General features: G+C 43.5%; 1 protein-coding gene and 1 long non-coding RNA gene across 3 annotated transcripts in view; one reads left to right on the forward strand and one right to left on the reverse strand.

The window, feature by feature from the left end:
- LOC125281835 (uncharacterized) overlaps positions 1 to 22,421 on the forward strand; it is a 358,739-nt gene that overhangs the window by 57,901 nt on the left and 278,417 nt on the right. The window lies entirely within an intron of this gene.
- Positions 20,475 to 22,421, reverse strand: part of LOC125281168 (NF-kappa-B-activating protein-like) — a 111,261-nt gene continuing 109,314 nt past the window's right edge. Inside the window, exon 7 of the mRNA XM_057313932.1 lies at positions 20,475 to 21,332. The gene's annotated coding sequence lies outside the window, so the exon portion shown is untranslated. The remainder of the gene's footprint in view (positions 21,333 to 22,421) is intronic.

The raw sequence follows: 22,421 nt of genomic DNA on the forward strand, positions 1-22,421 counted from the left end.
CTCACTTCTCCAAAGAGATCCAGTACAACCATTACCTAATCTTACCTTTTCCCGTGCAGGGTTGAGATAGACAGGAAGCATGATAAATACCTTTTATTTCATGCTTAATATTTACTGTGGCTAGTAAAACAAAATACTTATTAGCAAGTGTTCCTCAGCTAAATAATTAGCAAACCTTCTTATTTTTTTTTTAAGACTGATTTATTTATTTATTTGAGAGACACAGAGAGAGAACAGAGGGAGAGTGAGAGGGAGAAGCAGACTCCCCATGAACAGAGAGCCCCATGCAGGCCTCGATCCCAGGACCTCCGGATCATGACCTGAGCGGAAGGCAGGCACTTGACTGACATAAGTAATTAGCAAACCTTCCGATAAGCAATAGGTACAAAGCAAACATGGATGCTGAAAGTGGAATGTAGTAGTTACATGTTCATGCTAACATTGAAAATTGCTTATATTTGAGATGTGCAATTTAAAATGGTTAATGATTTTTTTTTAAATCCCAATCAACACCTGGCGGCAAGCCCTGCACAAGGTCTGAAGCATGTCATGAAATGATTAAATATAATGAGAATTTCCTCCGTTAGGTAATTAGGGACTTATCACTAGGTTCAATTCAGTCACAAACACAAGGGGCAATAAAATTTAAAGCAAACATCGTTCTGTCTCTATTGAAAATGTTAAGATTTTTCTTTTATGCACCAAAAGATTTACCTACTCAGGTTAGTAGAAAAATGTCTACATTTCCAGAGCCCCACATCAGGGGTGCTGTATCCCAGGATAAGCAGGTCTGAGAACAAAATTAGAAGAGTGTGTGTGTGTGTGTGTATACACTTGTGCACGCAGTTTGGTTTTGTAAGCCATTTGACTTTGAATGGGTGTGATGTTCAGAACAACCAATGTGAAATTAACAGTTATGAAAGCACTTTGAAAAGTGAAGTCCTCACACACTTTGGGTACAAAAATTTTATTTAGTGTCGGGGCGCCTGGGTGGCTCAGTCATTAAGCGTCTGCCTTCGGCTCAGGGCGTGATCCCGGAGTTCTGGGATCGAGCCCCACATCAGGCTCCTCCACTGGGAGCCTGCTTCTTCCTCTCCCACTCCCCCTGCCTGTGTTCCCTCTCTCGCTGGCTGTCTCTATCTCTGTCAAATAAATAAATAAAATCTTAAAAAAAAAAAAAAGACTACATATGTTAGCGGACTGGAGAGAGAAACTTCCCTCGCTGGCTCTGAGAAAGTAAGCTACAATGATGTGAGATTGCCTATGGTGAGGGCCCCACAGCAAGGAATTTCAGGCAGCTTCTAGAAGCTGAGAGTGGCCTTTGGCAGATAGGCAGCTAACAAATAGGGACGTTAGTCCTAAAACCACAAGGAAATGAATTCTGCCAACAACTCAAATGAGTTTGGGAGTAGATGCTTCCTTAGTCAAGACTCCAGATAAAAACATGGCCTGACTGACACCTTGATGACAGGCTGTGAGACCCTGAATAGGGGACCTAGCAAAGCTATGCCCATACTCCTGACACAAAGAAACTATGATATAATAAATTTCAGTTGGTTTAAGCAGCTACGTTTCTGGTAATTTGTTAACATGGAAATAGAAACTTGTTAACATGGCAATAGAAAACTAACACACACGGGCGCCTGCATGGCTCAGTCGTTAAGCATCTGCCTTCAGCTCAGGGCGTGATCCCAGGGTCTTGGGATCCAGCCCCGCATCGGGCTCCCTGCTCCGTTGGAAGCCTGCTTCCTCCTCTCCCACTTGCCCTGCTTGTGTTCCCTCTCTCGCTGCCTGTCTCTCTCTCTCTGTCAAATAAATAAATAAATAAATAAATAAATAAATAAATAAATAAGATCTTTAAAAAAGAGGAAAGAAAGCTAACACACAAGGTGCAATGGGCTGAGCCAAAGTCTAGCTGTATGGATGTGAAAGGCCTGAATTCCCTGTCATTATCTGGATCAGGGAAGGCAAACAAGTTTCATCCCCTCTTCCTATGCCTGCTAGTGCCACTCTCTGGAGTGTCTTGGGGTAGATGGAATAGTTGACCAGAGATGTCCATGCCCAAATCCCTGTATCCTGTGAATATGTTACGTTATATACCAAAAAAGGACTTGGCAGGGGCGTCTGGGTGGCTCAGTTGGTTAAGGGTCTGACTTCAGCTCAGGTCGTGATCTTGGGGTCCTGGGATGGAGCCCTGTATTGGCCTCTGTGCTCAGCAGGGAGTCTGCTTGAGATTGCCTGTCCCTCTCCCACTGCCCCTTGCCCCTCCACTCCAGCTCGTGCTCTCTCTCAAATAAATAGATAAAATCTTAAAAAAAAAAAAAAAAGGACTTGGCAGATATAATTAAGGTTATGGACCTTAACATAGGGAGATTATCCTGGGTTAGCTGGGTGGGGCCAATCTAATCACACAAGGATCTTAAAAGCAGAGAGTTTGGGGTGCCTGGGTGGCTCAGTCGGTTAAGTGACTGCCTTCAGCTCAGGTCATGATCCCAGAGTCTCAGGATTGAGTCCTGCATCGGGCTCCCCGCTCAGAGAGGAGTCTGCTTCTCCCTCTGACCCTCCCCCTTCTTATGCTCTCTGTTTCTCTTTCACTCTCTCTCTCTCAAATAAATAAAAATCTTTAAAAAAAAAAAAAGAATTATAATAGAAAGCAGAGAACTTCACCTGACTACAGGCAACAGACTTGTGGCAAAAGGAACAGTGGGGGAGATTCAGATTGTGAGAGGGACGCCACCAGCTGTTGTGGAAGGAAGGCCGCACAAAAAGCATGAGAAGAGGGGCGCCTGGGTGGCACAGCGGTTAAGCGTCTGCCTTCGGCTCTGGGCGTGATCCCGGCGTTCTGGGATCGAGCCCCACATCAGGCTCCTCCACTATGAGCCTGCTTCTTCCTCTCCCACTCCCCCTGCTTGTGTTCCCTCTCTCGCTGGCTATCTCTATCTCTGTCAAATAAATAAATAAAAATCTTAAAAAACAAAAAAAAGCATGAGAAGAAGGTTTCTAAAAGCAAAAACTGCCTCCAGCTGACAGACAACAGGAAAGGAGGTCCTCAATCCCCAAACTACAAGAAACGAATTTAGCTAAAAACCTGCATGACCTTAGCAGTGAATTCATCCCCCAAGTCTCCAGAAAGAAAGACAGCCCTGCTCACACCAGGACTTTACCTCTGTCACACTGTAAACAGGATCCAGCAAAGCTACTTATTACCTAGACTGCTGGCCTACAGAACCGGGAGATGAGAAATTTGTGTTAAGTGACAAAGTTTGTGGTCATTTGCTACGGCAGCAGTGGCGAATTCATACATGCTGTGTTGGGGAGGCTTCTGAGCCTAGATCTGGGGACTGTGCTAAAGGGCTCATTGACTGAGCAAAGATTTGTGCCATGGAAGCAACATCGAGGTGGCTTATAGGGTTCTTCGTTTGTTACCCATGATCTCCATGCTATGCTCAGGGGTAGAAATTACCTAGCTCTTCCCTCTGCCTGGAAAGCCCTACGCCACCCCCCCCCCCCCCCAGATATCTGTAAAGGCTTGTTCTCTCACTTTCTTCTGGCCTACACTCAGAACAAATTCACCAGGGGCTCTTAATTGCCCACCCTCACTAAAATTTCATCTCTTACCCTTCTCCTGGAAACATTTTACACCATGTCCCTGCTCCATTTGTTTCCCTCTAGCTCTTAGCACCTCATCGTACCCTTATTTACTTGGCTTACCACCTGCATCCCCACCAGTAGAGGCACGTTCCATGCAGTCGGAGGTTTTTGTGTCTTTTGTTTGACAGTTTATTCCCAGAACCTAGAACGGTGCCCAGAGCCTAAACATCTGTTGAAATAAGCACTAAAATGAAGAGACTTTCTTTTTCTGGTTTGTCAAGTTCACACATCCTGGCATACTACGGTCATCTTGTCTGGAGGGACTGGAAGGGAGGTGGGTCGGCACAGAATACAGAAGGCATAACCGTGGCGGACACCCTTTCCCAGGGTGAGCTTGGCTCTTCCATCATGCTGGCCGCCTGGACGGGAGCAAGTCGCTACACTCCCATCGGGTCCAAGGAGGACTGGAGGAGAACGTGGTCATAATATGCAAATGATTCCTCTTGCACTAGTTCTTCCACCTGGAAGGAAGCAGAACACACAACCAGGTTGGATGCCGTCCCTTCCAGTTCTGCCCCTGATGCTATCACACAAGGAAATCCTTTGGATTCTGGGCCAATTTAGGTGCTTCACTATGTAAAACCTTCTCACTTCAAGAGCCAACCAAGTGTGGCTGTCCCTTGCTTACATGCTATAAATAACCAAATTAACCCATCTACAGGATGTGGGCTGCAGACACCAAGCTCGCAAAAAGAAAGCCTGGAATATTCCCCAGGATGATGGGACTTCAGCAGGTTTACAAGGTAAATGGCCAGCATTACAAAATAACACTTGCCCTGCTGAGGACTGCTGATTTCAGGGTCAGCAAGAGGGGGTTTCAATCTGCTTAACCCTAAAGTGAGACACAAGCAACATTCTTGTCGGAAAGAGAATAGATCAAGGCCTGGCTCCAGACCTGGGAATGTCCTGGTGAGCTCCCCCCCTTTTTAAAGATTTTATGTATTTATTTGTCAAAGAGCATGCAAGCAGGGGGAGCGACAGGCAGAGGGAGAAGCAGGCTCTCTGCTGAGCAGGGAGCCCAACGCGGGACTCGATGGCGGGACCCTGGGATCATGACCTGAGCCAAAGGCAGATGCTTCACCGACTGAGCCACCCGGGCGTCCCTCCTGGTAAGCTCCTTAAATGAAGTTCTCAAGAAGCAGGTTCCTGTGGGGAAATGGAATTGGGAAGTGAGCTTCGAGACGGGTAAGCGGTTACCTGATTCCAGGTGGCCGCCAAAGGGCACTTTGGCTTGGAGCAGTTGTGGCAGTGAACTTGGTCATCCACGATCTGGCATCCGAAGTAGTCTTTCGGACCGGCCCTGCGGCAGACCTGCCTACAGCTCAAGAAGCACCTGTGTTCGCTGCCGGGCTTGACCCAGAAACTGCTAGCACTCGGGTACGCTCTTCTGTGAAAGCACTTCTTCTTCTGATTTTGATCCAAATCCAAGACGACTTGGATCAGATTCAACAATCATACCGTATCTTGGGGCGCCTGGGTGGCTCAGTCGTTAAGCGTCTGCCTTCGGCTCAGGGTGTGATCCCAGGTCCCTGGGATCGAGCCCCACATCAGGCTCCTCCGCTGGAAGCCTGCTTCTTCCTGTCCCACTCCCCCTGCTTGTGTTCCCTCTCTCTCTGGCTGTCTCTCTCTGTGTCAAATACATAAATTAAATCTTAAAACAACAACAACAATCATACCATATCCTGCACAGCTCTGCCGTGCGCGTCTGCTTTCAGACTTCTTCAGGGCCTGCCACTCCTCCACCACATGTCCCCTTTTGGGAGGGGCTGGGGCTGTCCTTCTCTGCATGTTTCCCTGAGCACCGACTTTGAGCTCAAAGGGGGAGACAATGCTCAGGTATGCAGAGGTCCCTTAAGAAATTGCATCCAGGCCGACAGGACTGCCATAGACATGTGTATTCTTTGTGTAGATTTCCTAAGTGCTTGCACAGAGCAATTAGCTCCGAGAAATAAGGACACTGGGAAGTTTGGAGGAAAAAAAAAGAATATGTTCCTTTCAATGCCTGACTTAGAACTTTGAAAAATTACTAGTTATTCCTGAAACTCTTCTAAAATATCGTCACTTCTGTGACATACTGTGCTGCGGAAGGAACTAATCATCTTATACCTCTGCTTAGAAACGTCTGCCTCAACAGCACATAAAGTCCAATGATACAAGAAAGAAACACCATAAAAACAAGACAGAGGGTTGAAAGACTCTACAAGTGCAGATTTAGGACAGTTTAGATAAGAACTAGAGCAATGAGGGATTTTTCTTCATTTCTTTGCTTTATTTTAAAATGCCTCTTAGGGGGCACCTGGGTGGCTCAGTTGGTTAAGTGTTTGACTCCTCATCTCAGCTAAGGTCTGGATCTCAGGGTCATGAATTCAAGCCCCACCTTGGGCTCCATGCTGGGCATGGAGCCTACTTAAAAAAAACAAATTAAGGGGCACCTGGGTGGCTCAGTTGGTTGAGCGTCTGCCTTCGGCTCAGGTCATGATCTCAGGGTCCTGGGATTGAGCCCTGCATCATCGGGCTCCCTTCTCCATGGGGAGTCTGCTTCTCCCTCTCCCTCTGTGCTTTCTCCCTCTTTCAAATAAATAAATAAAATCTTTAAAAATAATAAATTAATGTTAAAAATAATAAAATGCATCTTAGGGAGGAAAAAGAACTGGAGTAATAATGCAGTGTTTCTGATTCTCTGCCAGCCTGTCCATCTAGATATTCTGCAATAATTATTAGAAATAGAAAGGTAAAAAATACTGCTATTGTGCTTACATCCATTACAAGCCGCCAAAAGAGTCTGACCATCAGAGGGAAAGCTCACATTTCTCAAGTCTAAGCAATCAAAGTATAAAGCATTTGATCCTTAGGACGCCTGGGTGGCTCAGTTGGTTAAGTGTCTGCCTTTGATTCAGGTTGTGATCACAGGGTCCTGGGATCAAGCCTCATGTGGGGCTCCCTGCTCAGCGGGGAGCCTGGTTTTCCCTCTCCCTCTGCCTACTGTTCTGCCTACTTGTGCTCTCCCTTTGTCAAATAAATAAATAAAATCTTTTTTTTTTTTAAAGATTTTATTTATTTATTTGACAGAGATAGAGACAGCCAGCGAGAGAGGGAACACAAGCAGGGGGAGTGGGAGAGGAAGAAGCAGGCTCATAGCTGAAGAGCCTGATGTGGGGCTCGATCCCATAACGCCGAGATCACGCCCTGAGCCGAAGGCAGGCGCTTAACCGCTGTGCCACCCAGGCGCCCCAAAATAAATAAAATCTTAAAAAAAAAAAAAGCATTTGATCCTTTCTTCCTCTGAAGTGGTCTGATCAATTTAATTTGGGACGGAAAGGAGGATTATCCACTGGAGATTTAAAATATTTTTCAGCAGAACAACTGTGATTAGAAAAAAATTTTTTAGGTAAATGTATAAAAATATACCTCCCACAGGACAACTTCTTAAAAAATCTGGTGATTTAAAATTAACAAGGAATAAAAGAACGAAGGGGATAATGGTGGACTAGGTTATATCCAACTAACCTGTGTGCCAAAAAATGATAAATTCTGGCAAAAAATGAAAAACTGTTTGCAGGCATTGGAGAGTGACCTAAAGGGTAGAAATTGAAGGGGATCAGGCCATTGGAAGAAGGGAAACATTATAGGTTACTCCCACATCTAGCAGGTTCGTTGCCTTGAAATAACCCCCAGGCTGCATGGCATGTGGCCCCAGAAAGTGAGCGGAAGCTGCAGTCTCTATGGCCTTTGCAGGCAGAGGACAGCGTTCAGCGGTGCTAGATTGCCTATGAATGTAGAGAATACACTAGGAAAGGGAGGTTCCACGGGGAGTTCTCAAATGTGCATATAAACTTCTCTCAAATTCTTGAAAGACTCTAAAATTGTACATATGTGGGGTTAAAATCCAAAGAGTGCAGGGGCAGAGCAACAACTGGAAGGTGAAAAGATGTGAAACCACAGAAAGGTCGCATTTTAGGATGAAAGAGTACATACATGGACCAAGAGAGTCTCCCTAGAAACAAAAGGAAAACTGAAACAGACATGTGCTAGAAAGGATAAAATCTGTCCATAATGTAACTGCTTGCTAAGACAACCCATAACATGTTTAGGGGAAAATAACAGAAAATCCAGACTATCAAACACATAGTTTCCACAATGGTCAGGGAATGAATGAATGAATGACTCATGAAAGTAAAACAGTAACCCCCAAATTCCCCTAAATTGATCTGTATATTTAGTGGAAGTCCTATAAAAATCCCAGCAATGTTTGTTGCAGACACAGGCTAGCACATTCTAAAATTTATATGGAAAAGCAATTGACCTAGAAGAGCTAAAAGAACTTTTTTTCTTAAGTAGGCTCCACACCCAATGTGTGGCTTGAACTCATGACCCTGATTTCAAGAGTCGCAGTTCTACCAACTAAGCAAGCCAGGCACCCCAGAGCTAAAAGAATTTGGGGAAAAAAATGAAAAGGGGTGGAATTATTCTACCAGATGTTAAGTTTTATTATGAATAAACTGAATGAAATTTAGAAAGTGTGGCATTGGCAGGAGGAAAGAAACATAGATCAATAGAACAGAACTGAGAGCCCAAACACAGTCCCACACAAATATGCTCAAATGATTTTTGTCAAAGCTGCAAAAGCAATTCAATAGAGGATAGACAGACCTTTTTTTTTTTTTTTTTTTTTTTTAAGATTTTATCCATTTAATTGTCAAAGAGAGAGAAAGCCAGCACAAGCAGGGGGAGAAGCAGGCTCCCGGATGAGCAAGGAGCCTGACACGGGACTCCATTCCAGGACCCCGAGCTGAAGGCAGCTGCTTAACCGACTGAGCCACCCAGGTGTCCCAGAAAGATAGACTTTTAAACAAATGATGCTGCAGCAATTGGACATCCATAGGCAAAAAAACTGACCTTGAACTAGACCTCATATATTATGCAACAATCAACTCAAAATGCATCATGGACTTAAATGTAAAATTTAAAAACTTTAGGAAAAAAACATAGAACAGAATATATGGAATTTAGGGCTGGGGAAAAAAGACCTTCCCACTAACTGCCTAAAAGAATTTAGATAGAGGACCAGATCCAGGAAGGGAGCGATCACCATAGACAACTACATTATAATCTGAACTAGGGGCAACAGGGAGGAAGTTAGCAAAGTCTGTTACAATTCTCTTTGTCCTGTTGTTTCTCTATGATCCATAAAGATTTGTTTACCAAACATTTACTCTTATTTTTAAAGATTTTATTTATTCATTTGACAGAGAGAGACAGCCAGCAAGAGAGGGAACACAAGCAGGAGGAGTGGGAGAGGAAGAAGCAGGCTCCCAGCGGTGGAGCCTGATGTGGGGCTCGATCCCAGAACGCTGGGATCACGCCCTGAGCCGAAGGCAGACGCTTAACGACTGAGCCACCCGGGCGCCCCTACTCTTCTATTCTTCCTGTGAATTGTCCTCCTTCCCGTTGAAGCCCCTGGACTCCTAACTCCTCCTCCTTAGTCCAGAAAGACATTTATACCTCATTTTGCCTGACTGTCTTGGGAATCTCTCATGCTTATGTGGGTTCTCCCTCTATATGGAATTTCGATTCTCCTGTTAATCTGTCTCACGTCAATTTAATTCTTAAGACAGCGAAAAGTACCTTGAAGACTACAGGAAACAGACTACAAAAACAATTTCCAACAAAGTTCCACCCACCTCACAAAGGTGGAAATGTTAGGTGAGAATTAATTATGCCTCGGGGATATCACACACATTCAAAATTCTTTACCAAATGCATTAGTCAATGTTTTCTATTGAGACATTTCTAACACCTCAGATTTTGATCTTCCTTATTGTGGTCCTATTATGAAGACATTGTACGGAAATTGTCACTAGTGGGGGGGATGACTAACCTCAGGCTGGATTCTTTCACGTGGTAATTCGAAAGACTTTCCATTGGCTCAGTCAGTGCCAGCTAATTTGTGGCTCAACAAGATCAAGGGGTGATTGTCTAAAATCATAGAAAAGCCTAAATTGTAGCAAAGGATAATTTGAAAATAACAACAACAACAACAAAAAGATAAGAAAAGGGCCGCCTGGGGCCACCTGGGTGGCTCAGCCCTTAAGCGGCTCAGGTCATGATCCCAGGGTCCTGGGATGGAGCCCCACATCGGGCTCCCTGCTCAGTGGGGAGCCTGCTTCTCCCTCTCCCACTCCCCCTGCTTGTGTTCCCTCTCTCGCTATGTCTCTCTCTGTCAAATAAATAAAATCTTTAAAAAGAAAAAAAAAGAAAGAAAAAGAAAAAAGAAAGGGGCCCCTCGGTGGCTCAGTCAGTTAAGTGACCAACTCTTGATTTTGGCTCAGGTCATGACCTCAGGGTCCTGGGATGGAGCCCCGCATGGGGCTCCTCAATCAGCGGGGAGCCTGCTCCATATTTGCTCTCTCTCCCTCTGCTCAATCCCCGTGCAAATGTGCATGCTCTCTCTCCCTGTTTCTCAATAAATAAATAAATCTTTTAAAAAGAGAATGAGAAAGAGAGAAAAAGAAAACTCGGGTGGGTTTATTAGCTTTGAGTCATGGAGAGTGTAATTTATGGGACGGAAAGGGGCTGCAGGAGTGGAGCTGGGGAGGCCAGACAGGCAGCCAAGAAAGCAGGCCCCCAGACCAGGGGCTGGGCTCAGTCAGGTGTGGCCAGGGCTGGGCAGGCCCACGCCTCTCTGCTTTGTGGAGCAGGCAAAGCAAGCTCGGAGGAACAGGTAGCCTGAAGTTTGGGTGAGTTGATGTTGGCCTCCTCGGGCTTGCACTGTGCTCTCTCAGTCGGGGTCTGAAGGGAAAAGGAGCCACAAGACACAAATGGGGAAAAACACAAAATGTTCTCATCCATTTCCAAACTCTACAGCACTTGGAATGTTCAAAGAAATGTTTCCCAGTTTTATGAAGACATGAGTTACGCAGAGTCCTGTATACATTTGAGGTGTACGGCATGACCATCTGACTCACACCTACTGTGAAATGATTACCACGGTAAGTTCAGTTACCATCATCGTGTCCTAGAGATACAAACAAACACAGAAAAAGGAAAATGTTCTTTTCTTTGTGGTGACAACTCTTAGGATTGACCCTCTTACAGCTTCCATAAATACCCTACAGCAGTGGGGCCTATAGGCAGGTTGTGTATTATAACCTCAGTACTTATTTTTTTTAGAGATTTTATTTTTACTTATTTGACAGAGAGAGACAGCAAGAGAGGGAACCCAAGCAGGGGGGAGTTGGAGAGGGAGAAGGAGGCTCCCTGCTGAGCAGGGAGCCTGATGTGGGGCTCAATCCCAGGACACTGGGATTATGACCTGAGCTGAAGGCCGACGCTTAATGACTGAGCCACCCAGGTGCCCCAGTACTTTTTAAAAAAATATATTTTATTTATTTATTTGAGAGAGAGTGAGCCCAAGCAGGGGGAGCGGCAGAGGGAGAGGGAGAAGCAGACTCCCCACTGAGCCGGGAGCCCGATGTGGGGCTTGAACCCAGGACCCTGGGATCATCACCTGAGCTGAAGCCACCCCAGTGCCCTAGTACTTATTTTTTTTAAGGGCAAATTTGTACCTTCTGACCACCTTCATCCAATTCCCCATCCCCACCCCCTCTGGTAACCATAAATCTCATCATTTTCTCTAGGAGCTTTGTTTTTTTCTTTGAAGGTTCCCCATGTGTATGAGCTCATACAGTATTTCACCAAAGAAAATACGAACGGAGCCCTCCGTCTATTTGCACACACGGGAAGAGCTGTTTTACGAAACCAGGGCTGGAAACAGGGAACTAGCGTCAGCCTCTACCTCAGTCGGCCGCTTTGTGCTTTGGCTATGCTGATGCAGATGTGACCTCCAGGAAACCTGGGTCCCCCCCAGAATGAGCTCCAAGACACTGGCTTTTTGCGCCCACGTGCTCCTGCAGCAGAAGGACCAAATACTAAGATGGGAGAGGGGAAGTGAGGCGACCGAAAGGGAGAGGCCTCGGCGGACACTCTGCATTGGGCCGGCCTGGGTCGGCGTGAGGCCTGCCTTCGGTGGGGCAGCCCTCCGCACCGGAATGTCCCGGTCACCAAGGGCCACGTGAAGCAGGGTAAAGCCTCCTGTGGGGACAAGTCCCCCCTCCCACACTAATCGTGAGGCCGCTTTTTGTCTCTCCTACTATGGCGGCCTGGTGTTGGAGTCCAGCCCCCGAGAGTGGAGCTGCCTCCCCAGCACATTCCCCCGTGGAGCCCCGCAGCCCCTTTCCACTTGGCTCCTGGATCAGGTCCTCGAGGAAAGCCTGGGCCTGGGTCTGTGTGTGTGTGTACACGTGCGCATTGGGGGGAACAGCCAGGCCCGCGCTGGCACTGCTGTCTTACCTTTCCCGTCTTTACTACTGTGCGGGTGCTTACCAGCAAAGCAGAGGGCACGTCTTCCTCCTCACGGTCAGGGTGATCGCGCTGCCTTCCCCCGGAGCACAGCAGTCCTCCTCAGCGGACCCTCTCTGATCTGTCTCCCCCGGAACTGGAAGCTTCTCCCTTCTTTCCGGGCAGTGTCCTCACCAGGTGTCTGCCAGGAGAGAAGCGGCAGTGGGGCAGCCCATCGTGCCTGGTGGTTTGAGGCGCCTGTTCCGGAGGATGGCCGCCTCCTTCCTGGGAGGGACAGGAATGTCAACTTCTCTGCCTTTAGTCACTTCAAGTAACACTAGCCAGCTCGGCCCGAGGCGGGGGGCGGGGGGTGTCTCGGTATCCCTCTGGGGCGAGGCGAGAATGATGTTGTCTTCAACGGTGGACCCAAGTGTGCCAGCGGCAGGGGCAGGCTCGCTGTCCACTGACGTGAGCGTTCCAAGTGTGCTCAGGATCCTGGCCTCAGCCCGCCATCTCTGCCTTGGAGGCTCCTTTACCTGCCACAGTGGCCCACGGGGAAAAGGACGTCGTCTTGACTCAGAGTACTGTAGTGGAGGGAAAAGAACTTTCTCTTTGCCGTTCTAGGTTTGGCGGCGCAGGGGAGCAAATTCTGCCCCATGCCCACCCCCGGCCATGTGTCTCATTGGCATGTGGATTATTTTAGGTAGTTATTTTTAAGAAACAGAAGCCTTAATAAGTTTTTCTTTTTTGCCTCCGTGCTAACTGCCTAAAAGAAGTTAGATAGAGGTACTGTTCGAGGAAGGGAGCTATTATCATACATCAATATAATATAATATGAACTAGATATGGCAGACAAGGGAGAAATCTTGCAAGGTATGTTTTGTTGTTTCTGGATAGTCCAGCAAACATTTTGTTTACCAAACATTTACTCTTTCCATTCTTTCTGTGACTCATCTTCCTTCCTTTGAAAACCCCAGACCCCTATCCCCTTTCTACTTAGTCCCCCATGACTTATATACCTCATTTTGCCTCTCTTTGGAATCGCTCATGTGTATGTGGCTTCCCTGTATGTACATAATTGAATTTCATTTTCTTCTGTTAAACTATCTGATGTCAATTTCATTCTTAGACCAGCCAGAAGGATCTTCCAGGATAGAGAAAAAAATCTTCCTTCCTAACACAGTGTATAATATAAATGCAGAGGATTGTAGATTGCTACAGGTTTTAGAAATTAAAATGAGGGGTACCTGGCTGGCTCAGTCGGTAGAGCTTGGGCTCTTGATCTCGGAGTTGTGAGTTTGAGCCCCACATTGGGCACAGAGACTACTTAAAAAATGAAGATGAAGGGGTACCTGGGTGGCTCAGTACCTTAAGCGTCCAAGTCTTGGTGTCAGCTCAGGTCTCAGGGTCGTGAGTTCAGGCCCAGGGCTGGGCTCCACGCTGGGCACGGAGACTACTTAAAAAGAAAAAAAAATTAACGTGAAAAAGAAAAAAATCAAAGTTTTTCTTTACTTACTTTGGGGTGCCTGAGTGGCACAGCGGTTAAGCGTCTGCCTTTGGCTCAGGGCGTGATCCCGGCGTTATGGGATCGAGCCCCACATCAGGCTCCTCCGCTAGGAGCCTGCTTCTTCCTCTCCCACTCCCCCTGCTTGTGTTCCCTCTCTGGCTGGCTGTCTCTCTCTCTGTCGAATAAATAAATAAAATCTTTAAAAAAAAAATTGAGTCCTTGTCCTGAATAAATTGTTTAAAAAAAAAAAAAGTTTTTCTTTACTTACTTTAATAGTATTACACAAGACCAAAAAAAAAAAAAAAAACAAAAAAACCCAAAACCACCAATGCATCTTTATCACTTAGGAAAAACTAGAACACAACTGAAGCTTGTAAACTTATAGACATAATGTATTTCAAGCACCTATCACTGTGCTCAACACTTAATACTTCATAAAAGGTAGATCACTGAGGGTTACAGGAAAAGCAAAAAGTATTGTTTCTTTCTAGTCCCTTTCTGTGTGCAACCCATAATGTTTAAGTTTTCCGTTAGGATTCTTTGAGAACTGAGATTGAACTTTCAGCTTTCATGCATTCTGTATGGTATCTAACACATAATACAAGCTTAAACATCGATGTAATAGAACAGGAACAACCACAACCATGAAACAACCACAGGCACAACGAAAAACCATTTTTTAAATGTTTATTAAAAGGAGATTGTAGTGGTCAATTCAAATAGTTTCATGTCCAGCCTTAAATGGAACCATGTAACATCTGTAAAAGCGTAACTTCTCCATCTGTACCCATCAACATCACAGGTGACATCCGTATATGTAAGTGAGAAAACAAAATCATCTATCATGATTTTTTATGCAATCTAACTTTTGATCTGATAATGACCTTAAAAACATCTGCGCTGTGTGATCTGCACTGACCTCATGATATTGGGCAGAGTTTATGGAAGGAAGGAGGTGGTATTCCTGTTTAGAGTAATAATTTATATTGTGCCATCCTGATGGTGAGGCAATGACGTTTTGCTGTTAAGGGAAAGGTGTACAAGCTTCATGTACTACAGTCTCTATAGTGTTTATTAAGTGTTTCACAGACGTGATTTAGTTGACTGTTAAGGGAACTGTCTCGGTAAAGGAAGAAATCAGACAGGTGTTCCCATGGAGATGATATCACCGAGTCTAATTCTGAATCTACTGATTCTGAACACTGTTTCTCTCTACTTTTCTTTTTTCTTTTTTAAGATTTTATTTATTTACTTGAGAGAGAGAGAGGCAGAGGGAGCATGAGCCGAGAGAAGGGCAGAGGGAGAGGGAGAAGCAGACTCCCCACTGAACAGAGAGCCTGACATGGGACTCGATCCCAGGACCCAGGGATCATGACCTGAGCTGAAGGCAGACGCTTAACCAACTGAGCCACCCAGGCGCTCCATGTCTCTACTTTTCTTATAGCAGCTCTGACTGATGTGGTCCAGTCACTATGTCATCTGCTCTTTTTTTCTTTTCAATAATTTTGTTGACGTTCATCCAAATTGTAGCTTGCTTGCTTGTTTGTTTATTTATTTATTTATTGTAAGTTCTACACCCAATGTGGGGCTTGAACTCGTGACCCCGAGATCAAGACTTGCATGTGCTGCAGACTGAGCCAGCCAGGTGCCTCAATATGTCATCTGCTCTTACGGCCTGAACACCTGTTGAAAAGCTAGTTGGAAACCATACCATTTATTTGGTTTCATTTACTATCTTTAATTCTTTGAAGTGATAACATAATGATATAGCTCAAAAATCCCCAAATATAACACATTCGATGAAAAGAATCGCTTAAATACCGTGCCCCACACAGGCCCACTTATCACCCAGCGTATTGTTTATGCAAATTTAAATACAAAAACACGTTCTTGTGTCTCCCATTTGTTATACAAAGGTAGAAGTATACACATGCTCTTCGCCTTTATGCCACTTGTTTAGGAAAATGGTTTGTATAACAACAAGGAGTCTCTTCGTATGGAGAGAAGAGTCCTGTACCCTAATCGAGGCGATGGTTCCATGCATTCACACATGGGATAAAATTTCATGGAGCTATAGAACACAAACAAAAACAAGAACCGACCAACCAAACAAAACCCCCCAAACAATTAAAAAGTACATGTGAAAACAGGTTAAATCCAAATATGTTCGGAATTTGAGTTAATACACTGGATCTCAATCTGGAATGAGTTTTCACCCCGGTGACATTAGGGAATGTCTGGAGACATTTTTGTTTGTCACCATTGAGGGAGGGTATTAGAAACTACTCCTTGAAGAAAATTTTTTCTGAGAAGTAAAGGAGGGATGTTGGGGAATGCAAGGTCAAGAGGAATTTTGTTTAGTATTAAAGAAATTTAAATATATTCATATACAGAGGGAAAAGAGACCATAAAGGAGAGGTCAAAGTTTTAACAGAATGGAAAACAGTGGAGTAGGGAACTCCAGGGCTCCATCTCTCCCCCGAAGCAACTGAGCTGGGAAAAGCTGTCAGAATCAATTTTTGGTGAATGTTGGAACGCAGCTAAAAACTCACAACAACCAGATAAGGCTTGGTGTAAAAAGAATCTGCTGCTTTGTGGTGTTGGGGCTCAAGGTGGGCCACCCCAAGCCAAGCCAGAGCACCATACTGATTATTTTGAATTCAAGTTAATAAAGAAACAGCCAGTGTAGGAACAACACTCCGATCCACCTTTGTCTCCAGAAAGTAGGGAATACATCTCCCCTGTGAAAAGCACCCTCCCTGCAGGGGGGGGGGGTGCAGAGGAGGCACCAGGAGGCAGACAAACATCTTTGACATCAGGGACAGGGAATTCAGGGCCTGAGAAGCCCATGTAAACAAACCTTGTAACTTCTCCTAACTTACTACCTCGGCCCAAATTTTGTTTAGAATTCCTAACTAATTGAAGTTCCCAAACATCAGTTTTCTTTGTCCTGCCAATTTCTCCCAGATTTACTGTTTCTTTATGTAACAAGTATAAACAGTGCCCGCCTCCATCATTTCTTAGGTCCTGTATCTTTGAGGCCTCCATACATATGAATTAAAGTTGGTTTTCTCCTGTTAATCTGTCTCCTGTCAATTTAACTCTTGGATTACCCAGAAGAATTTGGAAGTATAGAGGCAAATTTTTCCTCCCCAACAGTGGTAAGGGAACACTTTGGTGTTTTGAATTGTCTGCCTATTATCCTTCAGACCCCAGGCCTGTAGTAGCCTTGAGGATGGGAAGGCAGCTCTCCTGGTACTAGAAGGAGAAGTATGGACTTTATTCTCAAAGAATTGTGGTTCTGGGTCTTCTCCGCTCTGCCAGCTCCCTCAAGGACTGGCACAGTGGTTTGCCTTTGTTTTGTCTGACAAGGAGTGAACCCAGGGTTGAGGCCACTTCCTGGGTACCTTTGGCCAAAGCATTTAAAGGCACAAGTACTGGCCGCAGCGTCCTGGGGCAAGAGACAATAGTCAGGACAAGGAATAGACAACTGAGAAGGGTGGGAAACACACGATTCAGAAAAGGGACACGTGGAAGAAAAAAGGCTTTGAAAAGGTCTTATGTATGCAGAGGAATCAAGAAGGCCACGTGCTAGACACATGCTCAGAAACAGCTGAGAATACCACGAGCTTTCACGTCTGGATGGCTCTCAGGCTCTGTGTAAGCAGGAAGTAAAAGAGAAGGCCGAGTTGTCCATAGTCTGGCCAAGCATTGAAGGAGTGTGTAATACAGACACAATCTCCAAACACTAGGAAAAGTATAATGTCTTCTTCTTCTTCTTTTAAGATCTTACTTTTTGATGTATAGTTGACATAAAATACATTAGTTTCAGGTGTACAACACAGTGATTCAACATTATATACATTATGCCATGCTTAACACTGTAAGTGTAGTTACCATACGTCACCATACAAAATTACTGCAATATATTGCCTGTATCCCCTATGCTGGACTTTTCATCACCCTGAATTACTTGTTTTGTAACTGGAAGTTTGTACTCTTTAACCCCCTTCACCTATTTTGTCCATCCTCCCATCTTCCTCCCCTCTGGCAACCACCAGTTTGTTCTGTTTCTATTTCGTGTGTCGGTGTTGTTTGTTTTGTTTTTTAAGATTCCTCATATAAGTGAAATCATACAGTATTTGTCTTTCTATGTCTGACTTATTTAATTTAGCATAATTTTCTCTAGGTCCATCCATGTTATTGCAAATGGCAAGATTTCATTCTTCTCATGGCTCAGTAATATTGTGTTGTCTGTGTGTGTGTGTGTGTGTGTGAGTGTGTGCCACGTCTTCTTTATCCATTCGTCTATTGATGGACACTTAGGTTACTTCCATATCTTAGCTATTATAAATAATGCTACAATAAAAATGGGAGTGCCTATATCATATATCTTACAATAAACATAGAGGTGGGGCGCCTGGGTGGCTCAAACCATTAAGCGTCTGCCTTCGGCTCAGGTCATGATCCCAGGGTCCTGGGATCGAGCCCTGCTTCGAGCTCCCTGCTTAGCGGGGAGTCTGCTTCTCCCTCTCCCTCTCCCAGCTCATGTACTCGCGTGTACGCACTCTCTCCCTCTCTCTCAACTAAATAATATATAAAACCTTTAAAAAATAAGATATAAAAACCAAAAACCAAAAACGTAAGGATGCATACATTTTTTCAAATTAGTGTTTTTGTTTTCTTCAGCTAAATATCCAGTAGTGCAATTACTGGACTGTACGGTAGTTCTATTTTTAATTTTTAGAGGAACCGCCACACTGTTTCCCACAGGGGCTGCACCAGTTTATGTTCCCACCAACAACGTTCAAGGATTCCCTTTTCTCCGATCTAATTTCTTGTCTTTTTGTTACTAGCCATTCTGACTGACGTGAGGTGATATTGTGGTTTTGATTTGCATTTCCCTGATGATTACTGATGTTTCATGTCTCTATTGGCCATCTGTACGTCTGCTTTGGAAAAGTGTCTAATTAGGTCCTCTGCTCATTTATTAATTTGATTGGTTTTTTGGTGTTGAGTTGTATGAGTTACTTTTAAATTTTGGATATTAACCCCTTATCAGATATATCATTTGCAACTATCTTTCTCCCATTCAGTAGGCTGCCTTCTTGTTTTATTGATCTTTATTCATTTTTGAATCCAGGAATTGATGGTAAGTATTTCAAAACACTAGCTGGCCACTAAGCTAATGGAACATAGACTTCAGTGGCTATACATGACAAAGAGTGCAGCTGTTACGTAAACCAGTATGGAGATTCCTCAAAAAATTAAAAATAGAAATACCATACAACCAGTAATCCCACTACTGGGTATCTACCCAATGAAAATAAAACACTAATTTGAAAAGATATATGTATTCTATTTACTGCAGCATTATTTACAATATCCAAGATATGGAAGCAATTTCAGTGTCCATCCATAGATATATGGGTAAGGAAGATGTGGTACACACACACACACACACACACACAGGAATATTACTCAACCATAAAAAAGAATGAAATCTTGCCATCTGCAACAACATGGATGGACCTAGAGGGTATTATGTTAAGTGAAATACGTCAGACAGAGAAAGACAATTGCCATGTGGTTTTACTTATATGTGGAATCAAAAAAACAAAACAAACCAGAAACAGACTCATAAATACAGAGAACAAATTGGTGGTTGCCAGAGGCGAGGGGTTGAGGGATGGGCAAAACAGGTGAATGGGGATTAAGAGCTACAAATTTCCAGTTATAAAAGAAATGAGTCAGGGCACTTGGCTGGCTCAGTTGGTAGAGCATGTGACTCTTGAACTCAGGGTCATGGGTTTAAGCCCTACACTGGGGGTCGAGTCTACTTAAAAATAAATGAGATGAAAAGTACGTGGAGATGAAAAGTACAGCATAGGGGATATAGTCAATCACACCGTAATAACTTTGTGTGGTAAACAGGTGATAATTACACTTACCGTGGTGAGCATCTCATAATGTATATAATTGTCAAATCACTGTGTTGTATGCCTGAAACTCGTATCATATTGTATGTCAACTACGCTGAAATTTTATTCTTTTATATTTTCATTTTTTTATACTGAAGTTTTTAAAAAATGAATACAGATATTACAAAAATAGCTTAGAAAGTCACTAACTAGGCAAACCTGGATTGTATGGTCTTTGTATTCTGTTCAATGAAACAGGAACAACAAACCTAGGAGAGGGGAGAAAATGTGATTTCCAAAGTTGTCACATTCTAATATTCAGAATGTCTAATTTTCAACAAAAAATACAAGGAAAAAGAATTCTAAAAATCATATGGAATTCTAAGGGAATCTAAATAGCCAAAACAATCTTTAAAAAGAAAATAAAAGTTGTAGGACCCAGATTTCTAAATTTCAAAACTTACTACAAAGCTATAGTAATCAGGGGCGCCTGGGTGGCTCAGTGGTTAAGCATCTGCCTTCGGCTCAGGGCGTGATCCTTGTGTTCTGGGATCGAGCCCCACATCAGGCTCCTCTGCCGAGAGCCTGCTTCTTCCTCTCCCACTCCCCCTGCTTGTGTTCCCTCTCTCACTGGCTGTCTCTATCTCTGTCAAATGAATAAATAAAATCTTTAAAAAAAAAAAAGCTATAGTAATCAAAACAGTATTGTACTGGCATAAGGATAGACATACAGATCAATGGAATAGAAGTGAGAAACCAGAAATCAACCCATACATCTATGGTCGATTGATTTTGGTTAAGGGTGCCAAGCCCATTCAATTGGGAAATAATTATGTCTTCAGGAAATGATGGACAACTAGATATCTATATGCAAAAGAATCAAACTGGAAACATACCTCACATCATATACAAAAATTAACTCAAAATGGAGAAAATACTTATATGTAAGAATTAAGATTATAAAACTCTCATTTATACATGGTTATATAAAACTCATATATATATATAGAGAGAGAAAGAGTTATAAAACTATAAAACTCCTTCTCTTCAGGAGAAAACAGGGAAAAATTCATGATCTGGGATTTGGCAATGAATTCTTCAATATGACACCAAAGCAGAAGCAACAAAAGGAAAATTACATAAATTGGATTTCATCAAAATCAAACTTTTTGTGCATCAAAGGACACTATTAAGAAACTGAAAAGACACCCTACACAATGAGGTAAAATATTTACAAATCATGTCTCTGGTAAGACGTCAGTTTCCAGAATACTTAAAAAACCCTTACAACTCAGCAATGAAAAGATAAACCACCAAATTAAAAATAGGCAAACGATTAGATGTTTTTTCCCAAGGATATGTACAAATGGCCAACAAGCATGAAAAGATGCTCAGTATCATCAGTCATCAGGGAAATGCAAATCAAGACCACAAGATAATACCTCATCCCCATTAGGATGGCTATAGTAAAAAAATGGAGGGGGTGGCTGAATTGGAGGAGTGTACAACTCTTGATCTTGGGGTTGTGAGTTTGAGCCGCACGTTGGGTTTAGAGACTACTGAAAAAAGTGGAATATAATAAGTGTTGGTGAGGATGTGAAGAGACTGGAACACTCACACATTACTAATGGGAATGCAAAATGATGCAGTTGCTGTATTTGGCAGTTCTTCAAAAAATTAAACAGAGAATTACCCTGTGACCCAGGAATTCCACTTCTACGTATATACCTGAAAGAACTGAAAATCGGTATTCAGGGGCACCTGGGTGGCTCAGTCGATTAAACGTCTGCTTTCAGCTCAGGTCATGATCCCAGGGTCCTGGGTTCGAGCCCGGTATCAGTCTCCCTGCTCAGCTGGGAGTCTGCTTCTCCCTCTCCATCTGCCTGCTGCGCCCCACTGATGCGCTCTCTCTGTCTCTGTCAAATAAATAAATACAATATTTTTCAAAAATGGGGATTCAAACAAATAATTGTACATAAATGTAGATAGAAGCACTATTCACAACAGCCAAAAGGTAGAAAAAACCCAAATTTCCATCAATTGAGAAATGGATAAACAAAATGTGGCATATTCATATAACAGAATATTATTCAACTCAAAAAAGGAATAAAGTATTAATGGTTGTTACAAAGTGAATGAACCTGGAAAACATGATGCTAAGTGAAAGAAGCCAGACACTAAAGGCCACATATTGTATGATTCCCTAAATATTAAATATCCAGAACAGGCAAACCCATGGAGACAGAAAGCACATTAGCGGTTGCCAAGAGAGGGATGGGGAGTGACTACTAAATGAATAAAGGGTTTCATTTTTGGGTGATGAATATGCTTTGAAAGTCGATGGCAGTGATGGTGGAGAACACTGTGAATGTATTAAATGCCACTGAATTGTATACTTTAAAATGGGTAATTTTATGTTGTTTGAATTTTACCACAATTTAAAAAAAATAATATAAGGGAAAAATAATCATTATGGAAAGACTATGATAAAGGGCACAAGTGGCGGGGCGCCTGGGTGGCACAGCGGTTAAGCGTCTGCCTTCGGCTCAGGGCGTGATCCCAGCGTTATGGGATCGAGCCCCACATCAGGCTCCTCTGCTATGAGCCTGCTTCTTCCTCTCCCACTCCCCTGCTTGTGTTCCCTCTCTCGCTGGCTGTCTCTCTCTGTCAAATAAATAAATAAAATTAAAAAAAAAAAAAAAAAAAGGGCGCAAGTGGCATAAGATGTGGGACAACACATCAGTTTGAATGTCCTAAGCCTCTTTTATGTACTGTTTCCCCAATCCCATCCCAATCTCATTAAATCTAGATTGTTATCTGGGTACATATTGATGAAATTGGCAATAATAGAATAAATATTGAGACGAAAAGGCTTACGGTATAAAGGAGCTAAATGTAAAATTTGGTAATTAATCCTTTTATACTTTTCTTTTTTCCTAAAATTTGTTTCCAATTTTGAATTGCGGAAGGCTTGTTGATATTTTTTTCCTGGTAGAAAAATAAGA

This window comes from Ursus arctos, chromosome X (genome assembly GCF_023065955.2).
Source record: "Ursus arctos isolate Adak ecotype North America chromosome X, UrsArc2.0, whole genome shotgun sequence".
NCBI classification, from domain to species: Eukaryota; Metazoa; Chordata; class Mammalia; order Carnivora; family Ursidae; genus Ursus; species Ursus arctos.